Below are 11,640 nucleotides of genomic sequence, written 5' to 3' on the forward strand. Positions count from 1 at the left end.
TGTTGTTCAGGCTAGTCTTGAACTCCTGGTCTCAAGACAGTCCTTCCTGGGATTATAGACATGAGCCACCACACCTGGCCAACATTTTCTTTCCTCTAGCTTATGTTAAGAATATATAATACATATGACATACAAAATATATGTTAATTGATTGTTTTACGTTTTCAGTAAGGCTTCCAGTCAACAGTAGGCTATTAGTAGCTAAGTTTTTGGGGAGTTATATGCAAAAGTTATATGCAGATTTTCGACTGAGAAAAAGATCCATATACACATTGTTCAAGGGTTATTTGTGCTGTATATAGAATAAAAAAAAATTTGTAATCTCACAGGACAAAATAATGAAAATAAAAATAAAGATGAAAATAGGCAGAATTTTTTAAAATTATGAAACTCACCTTTATAATAAACAACAATAATGTTGAACAATAATAATGTTGAAAGTAATCTTATAAATATGTTTGTTGGATGGGTGGAAATCCAAGGAAGCTTCAATCTCTAAACCTTTATCCTTAGCTGAAAAGGAATTCATCTATAACCAAATACGCATCTATAACCAAATACGCAACCAAATACACAACAATAGCTTATAACTAGTAAGTTTCCTGGATATGCTAGGCACTATATTCAGTATTTTATTTGCAGTTTTATCATTTAATTTTCACATTTATCTTAGGAAGGGGGTATTATTATTGTCCCCATTAGGCTTGAGAAAAGTGTAGTTCGTAGAGGTAAGATTTGTGCTTAATTCCAGAGCCTGGGTTCTTAACGCCTGTGCTATATGCTCATTCATTAACTATGAAGAAATCTGAAATCAAATACAATAATAATACCTCATCCATTTCCTAATAGATTTCTACATTAACCATTTCAGTGTAGGTTAATATGGGCCAGATGCTCTCTGATTGCAGGTGCACACATTCTAGAGGCCCCACACCTCATATTCCCACAGCTCCTATCTCTCTTCATGCACAAATTTACTTGACCCTGGACTGGATGTGCTATATAAAGGCTGCTTCATATTTGCTTGGGATTTTAGTATTCTGTCTGAAGGTCTTTCACTTATTCACCATGTGGTGTGTGATGTCTGCTTTTGAATGCGTGTGCCCAGAGACCACGGAGTGTGTCTGTCTCCCATGCTTGTTACAGAGTTGTCACAGTCATCAGATTTGCCAATCCTTCATGCAACCTATGAGTAAAAAAAATGAGTGGGCTGGAGGGCCTCAGTAAGGGGAAGACAGTGTTCATACCCCCTTCATGTACGGAGCCTGGGAGCTGTCCGAACCAAGTACCCAGGGAAGCATCGGCCCTCCCCACACCAAACACAGAGACACACAGAGTGAATTCTTCTGATATGGCCAGGGCTGACCTGCCAGCCTCCAAAGGTGTTTCATTTGCTTATCAAGGAATCTGGATAAAATGGCTTGTGAATAATGTCCTAGCATGCTCCTGACGAACCCCACAATGAGATTCAAAAGCATTAAACAGGATTGGATTGTCAATAAATGATATGTAAGGACATTAACATAAAAAGCTTTTTTATCTGCCTCAGTTATTTAATCTCTGCCAGTTCAGATGTGCATCTCCCCTGCCCTGCTGTTAATACGTGCTGACATCTGAAGTGAAGTGAGCTGTTTCCATATCCTTTGGAAATGGAAATGAAGGTGTCAAGGGAGCACAGAAAATAGAAATGATGAAATGCTGTTCATCATAGTAGTGCTAATTAAAAATGCACAACAATACCACAAGGGCCACGAATTTATACAGTGGGTCTTCTGGATGATAAAATGTTAGTCCACCGTTTTGTCAAACAGAGGAGGGAATATAACCAGAGAGAGGAGACAACTTGCTAAGGTCAAAGTGATGATTCATGTCAGGGTCCAGAACCGAATCCAGGCCTTCTGGGAGTTCTTTCGCCTGCTCTGCAAGGCCTTCCCTAGCAAAATACTCTGTTGTCTGTTAATTCATCTGCAAGAGACGTTTTCACACGGTGCCAACGCACATGGTTTGGTTGACAGGACACGCCCATGTTGTGATAGACTGGTCTGATCTTTCTCCCAGGCACCCAAACTCCTGGCGTCATACTTGCTCAGCCGTGTTCTATTATTTCTGTATGGTGGATTGTGGGTGAGTTTATTTTTTTCCATTTTTCCCTGTTTTTTAGTTAAAAATTTTTTTTTGTGGGTACATAGTAGGCACATACATTTATGGGGTACATGAGATGTTCTAATACGGACATACAATGTGAAATATTGTTCCTTTCTTTTTTAAGAAGTTAATATTTACACTGTTTCTCCTACAACTAGTCTGTATTTTTTTGTGCTTTAAAATAAAATATTTTAAAAAGGGTTTCAAGGTCCAAATAGGATCATGAGAATAGGTGGTTGGATCGGAGCAGAGTGTTGAAGCTGGGGGAAGGGAGATGTAAATACTTTAAGGCCAGGTTGTCAGCTGATTTGGCCATGTAGGTGTTGAAGTGATGATGGTGTGAGATGGATCGGAGTCAGAGAGAAAGCTGGAAGTCAGGTGCCAATGGCTTTAATAAAGGGGCAGGGGTGTGGGGGGTAGAAATCAAGAAGGACAGTGGGTGCCTTAGCAAGGCAGCATAGACTTCAGTGGAAAATAGAAGAGTTATACTCTTGAAGCAGCACTGAGGCACTGAAAGGGGAGGAGAGATGTGGGTGAGAGTCAGAGCTCCACCAAGAAAAGGGGATTGAGTGACTTTTGTTTGGAGGTGGAAGGTATAGGGAAGATTAGTTTCTCATTTTCTATTCTTTTTATTATAAAATATAACACACGTAGAAAAAAGTACGTTAAGACCTAAATGTACAGCATAACAAATAATTATAAAGCATATAGCCATGTAACTGCTGCCCTGTTAAAGAAATAGCTTATTGTTGACACGCCAGAAGCACTCTGTATGTGTTCTCTCTTTATCACATCCCCTTCCCTCTGGAATTAACCACTATCCTGGCTTTTAGGGCAATTATATCTTTCCTTTACATTTATTGAGGGTTTTTAAAAATTCCACTTTTCCCGTCTACTCATTTGGAAGTTATACATTACTTTTGATATGAAAACCTGCATCCTTAATATATTAAGACCTAGTGTTACCCTCCTCAAGAGCAATAAAAAAAATTAGGATACTGTTTTCCTGGTATATATGTTATCATTACCATATATTTTAATTCTATATATTTTAAAAGCACAAAGACATTATTATCATTGTTGTTTTATGCTGTTAGTGTTCATTTAGCTTTATACACATACTTCCTACTTTCTTTGCTCTGTTTTCCTTCTTACAGCTCAGACCTCTTTTTGCAATCATTCTCCTATTGTGAAGGGAGTCTTTCAGAATTTCCTTTCACATAGGGGTGATGGTAGCAACACTGCTGTTTTGTTAGTTTGAAATGTCTTTATTTTACTCTCTTGTGGGGTATATTTGATGAGCATAAAATTCTAGGTGGCAGTAATCTTTTAGCATAGTGGAAATATCATTCCATTGTCTTCTTGTTTCCAGTATTGCTGTTGAGAAATTATATGCCAGTTTAACAGATACTCTTTTGAAGTTAATCTGTCTTTTTTACACCTCTGGATGCTTTTCGAGGTGTTATCTTTGCCTCCAGTTTTCTGTAATCGCTGCTAATAAAGACATACCTGAGGCTGGGTAATTTATTAAGGAAAGAGGTTTAATTGACTCACAGTTCTTCATGACTGGGGTGGCCTCACATCATGGTGGAAGGTGAAGTAGGCGCAAAGTCGTGTCTTACATGGTGGGAGGCAAGAGAATGTGTGCAGGGGAACTCTCCTTTGTAAAACCATCAGATCTTATGAAACTTATTCACTAACATGAGAACAACGTGGGAAAGACCCACCCCCATGATTCAATTACTTCCCACTGGGGATTATGGGAGCTACAATTAAGGTGAGATTTGGGTGGGGATGGAGCCAATCCATATCACTCATTATGATGTGTCTGACATTTTAGTTATATTGCTTAAGAGTTGTAGTGACTCTTGAATCTGTGGATTGATAGCTTTCTTGAATTCTAGAATATTCTCAGCCATTATCTCTTCAACTATAATCTCTGCCCCATTATATCCAGCTTCTTCTGATACCAATTACATGTGTAGTAGACTTTTTGGTCTATCCCCTATGTTTCTTTTCTTCTCTTCTGTGATTCTCATTTTTATGTCTCTCTTTGCTACACCGTGGATATTTTTTCTGGCTTATACTCCAGTTCACCAATTTTCTCTTTGGCTATGTCTGGACAGCTGAAGAGAAAGCTGGATGCCATCTGGAGGCTGAATGAACCTACAATTATTCATTAAATTTTTCTTTGTGGATTGCATTTTTCTTTTACAGAAGTTCTATTTGGTTCTTTTTGAAATGTGTTATTTTGCTTTTTATGGTTTTCTTGTTCCTGCAGATATTTTCAAGCTTGTCTTTATAACTTTAAACATCATAAACATATGGTCTTTGTCTGACAATTTCAATATATGAAGTCTTGCGTGTGATTTTTATTTATTCTGGTGCATATTGCTCTCAAGTTGTTAACTATGATTGTGTGCTTACTATTATATTTGGAAAAAATTATAGTTTACAATTGAAGGCTTAGGATGACTCTCCAGAGAGAATTTTCTGTGCTTGGGATCTTTGTCCACTAATAGTCAAGGACCACATTATATCAAATTTAAGAATTGTAGTTCCCAGAATGAGCCAGGTCAGCCTTATTCTGAGGCTGTAGTCCTTTGAGGTTCTAGCTTACTATGGGCATGTTTGTGTGTCTCCTGTTAGATCCTTCGTCTTGTGCAGGTCTTGGGACTGATAAATATTCCTTCTGCCCCACAAAGACATCAATACCGAAGTTTAAACTTTTCAGAATAAGGCAAATGCCCTCAGTCGCTTTTCTGCTTATTTAACTCACTAGGTTCTCATTTTCTCTTCAGTTTTGGAGTTCCTTGCTGTCTTCTCAGCTTTTGGATGTTTTTATGAGTCTTAAATGTAAATTTAGCTTTTAAAAAAAGTCATTTCTAGTGGGATGTTGTTCCAAATAACCTATGATCTTATCATAAATAAAGCTTTGGACATTTTCTTACATAAAGTGAGAAATCCAAAGGGAATTGTAGGAAGTTTTCTTAGGAAACAAGGGTCATAGTAGAAGGAGGTGGAGAAAGAAGCTTTAAGGAATATAGAATTAACGATATATGAGATACTAGAAACCCAGAGAGGCTTACCATTTGAACTACGGAATATGAGGAATTATGGTTTAACTGGTCTCTAAGACCCCATTCATATCAGTTCCATAACTGGCCAGACATGGAGACTGGGGCTATGAGCACCAGCTTTTCTGGGAATGCAATCAGGCACTGAAAAGGCATTCTTCTAGTGATCCTGGAGATTTCTCTCCCTAGTAGTCTGGGAAGGGAATTCTTTAGTTCCAAGAATGCTCACCTCGTGAAAAAAATTAACAGCAGCACTAGGTGGAATTGGAAGCCTCTGTATCCTCACTATAATTTTGGATAACATCTGCAGTAGGAATTATGAACATTACTCATGTTAAAGGACCTACTATTCATTTTATAATTTTTAAAGACTATAGAAGTTTGTAGTTGTGGCAGTATTTTATGGTACATCATTTGTGGCCTCTGCAATGTATAAAATGCTGAAATCCAAATCAGAAGGCAATCCCAATTATAACATTGTTTCTATGGGAAAACAGATCATGCTTCTTAATGTTATAATTACAGATATATTCACATATGTACAGAAAAAATTCCCTAAGAAAACATATCAAATTTTGACAGGAAATTTGTTTTCTAAAATTTATCAATAAGTATATATTATTTGAATAATCAAAAAATAATAGAGGTTATTTTGGAACAGAAGCAAGGTGCTGTCTACCCCACAGCTGAATCAGGGCAATCCACAAATCTTCTGTAATGTGGAATTAGAATGCAATGACACCATCATTTAGAATTAGAACATACCAAAGAGTAAGTATTAGGAATATGGGGGAATGTATCTTATGTTCTCAGGTTTAGGGAATAAAGTCAAAAGCTTCTTGAGGACAGGCTCCAGGATTGTCTTGTTATCCCCAGTGCTTAACACTGAGCTGGGCACAGAGTGAGGAAGAATGATAACAAGATTAAGTCACCTTCAAAGGATTAGGGAATGTTTTTAAACATGTGCTGCAGACTCTGAAGGCAGTAAGCATGTGTTTATTAAATGCATGCTACCGCAGGCACTAGGCTTACTGTGGTGACTCAGAGATGCAGAGGACCTAGTCCTTATACCCAAAGAGGTACAGACTAAAGGAAGAGACAGAGGGGAAGCTGTCAATCAGGTGACAGTAGGACATGTTGTGGAAGAGCTGAAGAGGAAGAAAGCCAGCGTGAGGATGGTGCCTTATGAGGTGATTTCATTGATCACTGATTTGGGTGACAAATGCTGGCCCTGTTGTTAAAACAGCAGTCTAATGAGATATGGTTTTATTTTTATTTATTTATTTTTTTTTTGAGACAGAGTCTTACTCTGTCACCCAGGGTGGGGTGCAGTGGTGCGGTCTTGGCTCACTGCGACCTCTGCCTCCCAGGTTCAAGCGATTCTCCTGCCTTAGCCTCCCGAGTAGCTGGGATTACAGGTGTGCATACCACACCCGGCTAATTTTTTTATGTGATTTTGGTGGATACGGGGTTTCACCATGTTGGCCAGGCTGGTCTTGAACTCCCGACCTCAGGTGATCCATCCGCCTCGCTCTCCCAAAGTGCTGGGATTACAGGTGTGAGCTACCACGCCCAGCTGAGATAGGGTTTTGAAGGACCCATCTAGGTTTGGCTTGGCCTCAGATAAAGTTCTGACATCTGTCCTCCATTGCCTGACATTCCCATTACAGCTTACCCCTTTAGAGAATTGTATTATTTGCTCCAGAGTTGTTAAAATATGCATGTGTCTTGTTGAGATGATCTAACAGTACCTCATATCCCCCAGACACCCCAGGATGATGGAGGTCATCCTGACTCCTCCATCTCCCTTGCCTCACACCTCTGGTCACTCTTCATGTCCTGGGGATTCTTCTTCCTCAGTGTCTCTCACATCTAGCACTTCTTCTAACTCTCATGGCCACCATTTTAGTTCAGGTAACAGCCCCTGGAATTATCTTCTTGACTTCAGGCTCTCCTCACTGTGATCCATTCCGTTGCCTGATTGATTAATCTACTGAAAATGGTATTCAAAAATCTTCAGTGGTTTGCCCAAACTTTTAATTTAGCATTCAGGGCCCTTTGTGAGCTGATTCCAGCTGGCTTTTCTAATTTTGTGTGGCAAATCAGTGGTTTCATTAGGAGACAGATTAGGCAGATGTAAGAAAAAGACTCCAAGTATGTTAGCATAAACATGATAGGTGTTTACATTTTTCAAAAGCAAAAATCTGAATAGATGGTCCAGGGCTAATATGTGGTTTAATAGTGACGGGGCAGTAGTAACCTGCCTTCAAGATGGCCCCCAATAATTCCTGCCTCCTTCTGTTCATACATTTGTGTAGCCCCTCTCACGATGTACAAAGGTAAATACAGACAAATATTTTTATTTATATTGTGTGATGATTGATTTTATGTGTCAAGTTGGGCTAAGGGATGCCTAGATAGCTGGTGAAACATTATTTCTAGGTGAGTTTGTGAGGCTGTTTCTGGGAGGGATTAGCACTGAATCAGCAGCTTGAGTGAGGAAGATTGCTCTCCCTAATGCGGGCAGCCATCATCCAGTCCACTGAGGGTCCACTGGGATAGAGCAAAATGGGGGAGCAAGGGTGGATTCTCTCTCACTTTTGAGCTGATATATTCATCTTTTTCTCCCCTCAGACACTGGAGCAGCTCCTGGTTCTTAAGCTTTCAGACTCAGGGACTTAAACTAGCACCCTCTGCCCTCCCACATCTACTCCCCCACCCCAGTTCACAGGCCTTTGGACTCAAACTGAATTACACCACCAGCTTGCCTGCTTCTCCAGGTTACAGATGGCATATTGTGGGACTTCTTGTGAAATGAATGAAATCAAACGTTTTCCATCTATTCAAATGGTTACTCACAGGGTTAAGCAGTGCCCTCACAACCAGAGGTAATACACAGTCATATTTATCCTTCAAAATTATTTTCAGTGAAATGCATTAATAAATGATGAGTAACATCAAGAGGGGTGTGTAACCCCAGTTCCTCCTTCATCTTTTTAATTAATCAACCCATCCCCTTTTCTGTTGGCTCAGAGATAGAAAGATTTGCATAATATCCTGGTGTCATGGCTGATAACGTCCTCTTTGTTAGTTAACTCTTAAAGGAAGAGTCATGTAAAAGCCTGTAAATGACCATATGAATTATGCATAAAGGACTTAACTCAAGCCATGCATATAAAATGGGCATTAAGAACACAACCTTGACTCTCTTATTCTTTTATAAATAGACTCCCACAGGGCTTGCTAGCCTAGTGTGTACACCTCTCCTAAGCACAAAATGGAGTTTGCTTTGTTGGTTTGAACTAATTTACAAAATTGAGATGACTAAGAAAATAAAATTTTATAAACGCAGTTGGCATCTGGTTAATAATAATGTCTTTAAAATTTTTTATGTATCAGGTTGGTGCAAATAAAAAACCACAATTAAGTTTGCACCAACTTAATGTCTTGCACAACATTATATAACATTCCACACACAGAGTGACTGATGAAAGCTAACTTCTTCTTTTCTCGTGGAGACAAGAAGATCCAGTTTTAGACTGGTGAGTGACTTGCTGAAGAGCTCAGAGGGAACCAGAGGAGGTCCATATTTGCATTAATCAGGGGATGTCAAAGAAATGGAATCAATAGGAGATGGGTGGGGAGCCTATGGTGGAAGTCCTGGCCCAAGAACCAGGAGTCCCGATGTCTGAGGGCAGCAGAAGATGATGTCCCAGCTCAAACAGAAGAAAATTCACGCTTCCTCTGCCTTTTGTTCTATTCAGGCCCTCAATGGATTGGATAATGCCAACCCACATTGGTGAGAGTGGATCTTATTTATTCAGTTTACAGAATCAAATACTAATCTCTTCCAGACACACCCTCAGAGACACCCCAGAAATGTTTTACTAACAATTTGGGCATTCCTTAGCTATTCAAGTTGTTGCATAACATTAACTATTGTAATGCTTAAATTCTGTCTCCTGTTCTCCAACCATACTTCCTATGACCCCTTTAAGATCAAAACTGCATCTCCAAAGCCTGTGACATGGCCTTGCCAATCTTATCTAACTAATTTTGTGCTACCCTCTCCCTTGCCCCCCACTTTCCACCCTTTAGCTTCTTTCTACTTCTTGAGCACATTAAGCTTATATCTACCTTAGGCCCTTTGCATTTGTTCCTTTTGCCTGGAATGATCCCACCATCCCATCTTGACCTTTCTAACTCCTTTTTTTGTCATTTATGTTTCTTGTTAAATGTCATTTTCCCAGAGAATCCATCCCTGATCACCCAATCTGAATTAATAGTTCTAATACACAACTTGGTTTTATTTTCATCCTATCTGTTCCTGATATATCCTTGTTATTTAATCTTTCTATTGTCTGTCTTTCCCCTACCAGACTGTAAGCTCCATAGGCAGGAACTTGTGTGTCTTATTCTCCTTTGTGCCTCCAGTGCCTAGAACATTGACTGGCACTAGCAGATTCTCAGTGTTTGTTGATTGAACAAATGCCTTTGTTTTAGTTTGAATCAGTCATATTGGAAAAATACGTTGGTTTATTTCCATTTAAATTGAATTAGTCACTTTATAAAAACAAGTCTTTTCCAGTTAAGGTCAATTTATAGCTTAATAAAAATTAATAACTGAACCAACCTAAGCTTCAGCAATTAATGTGCCATACCGCTTACATGAACAATTCAGATTCCTGACTCAGATACCCTAAATGTCATTTGAGTTACAATTGTTAGTTCTGGGACTGTCTTACCTTTTTCTGAGATCCAAGACCCAACTCAAGCCCCATGTCCTCTGTAAAGCATTCTTTGACCACCCAAGACCACAGAATTGCTCTCCTCCTCTTCCTCTTCCCTTTTACAGCATTTAGTATATCAGTTGCTCATAAAGCCTTGGATAGAGGTGACTCTTAGATAGTCTTGCTCTATGGAGATGTATTTGCAGGTAGGTTGTTAACACTTTGAGGGCAGGGTGAGGATCTATGTATGTCCTTTATTTGTCTTGGGTTTCTTGCTTGGACCCCTTCCCACAGTGTTTGTCATTTGGATATTCTTTAAATATTCAACTTCAGTGGGTTATTCCTCCAGTTTTGTTTGTTTTAAAATAAGTGTCTTCTCCTGGCAGGAATGGGGTTCCAGGATGGACTGGTCCTAACTTTGGCCGTGGTCAGTGGCAGTGGGCCCGGCAGAGTTAAAAGCTGGGGCTCTTTCCAGGATGCCAGAAGCATGTAGGGCACTTCACCTTTTCTTTGCAGTTGAGATCATCCAGTGACATCATTCGTAGCCAGAAACTGGTTGTAAAAAGGCAAGAACTAGATCCCTTTACTTCCCATAATAGCTTTCTACAAAGGAGAGAGATCCTGCCAGCTGAGATAATGCCTAATTTTAGCTGATGCTGCTGGACAGACTCATGATCGTCTCCTCTCCCTGGCCAGAACCCAACTTAGCACCCCTTTACCAGATAAATAATGATGCATTAGCAAGAAACTCCTGGCGTCTTCTTCCCTTGGAAAGGGGTTTGGACCTTAGGAGAAATTGTGTCCTAAGCATAAAGATGTGGTAAAAATCCTACTTTTCTCAACAGCAAAAAGTCTTCTCCTTCCCATGGAGAAACCTGTAACTATTGAGTGATTTTTTAAATAAGATACTTGGCCTGAGGTTGGGAGCATTTGAATTACAAACATGGGTCCTAGGACTGATTTCTAATGGGAGTGGATTCAGATGATTGAAATGCGAGAGGAAAATCCCTGCCCCCAAATCTTTATTACTGGTAAGAAGTTTCTACCCTACAGATGAATTCCTTTTCATCTTGAAAGTCTTTCTGCCTTTTAGCATTTTTGTTAAAAGACAACTCTCCCAGACAGGGGTAAACTCTAAGACATTCATCAGGTGATGAATTATGGGCATAGACCCTATATATTCCCTGGAGTCCTATAATAAGATGACTGTCTTATATTGGCAGAACTTACTACATTGTTTTTTCCTCATGTCTGTGACCTCACCAGGCAGACAGAGTTCCTGGAGAGCAGATAATATATCTTATCCATCTTTTCACTCCCAGGTCCTAGCACAGCACCTGACAGATGAGAGGTCCTTAATGTATATTTCTGAATGAATGACTGACATTACCAGATGCATCCAAATCTAAAAGTCAACTTAACTGAGAATAGAACACAGATGCTAGAATATTTGTGGAGAAGGGTCTCTATAGTGAATGGTATAAGGAGCCCCAGACTTCTGAATCTTTCATTCTTGGCCACAAGAAACACCGATGGAGATAAGGAGAGCTGCTTCACCAGGGAGGAAGTGAAAGTTCCCTGGGAGTGCTATCTACGTCTTTTTTTTTTTTTTTTTAACATGTATTTTCTCTCTCCTACTGACAAGCCAAGGCTGCTCCTTCTATGACTGTGATGACTAAGAGAAGTAG

The sequence above is a fragment of the Hylobates moloch genome, unplaced genomic scaffold (genome assembly GCF_009828535.3).
Source record: "Hylobates moloch isolate HMO894 unplaced genomic scaffold, HMol_V3 SCAFFOLD_35, whole genome shotgun sequence".
Lineage (NCBI taxonomy): Eukaryota > Metazoa > Chordata > Mammalia > Primates > Hylobatidae > Hylobates > Hylobates moloch.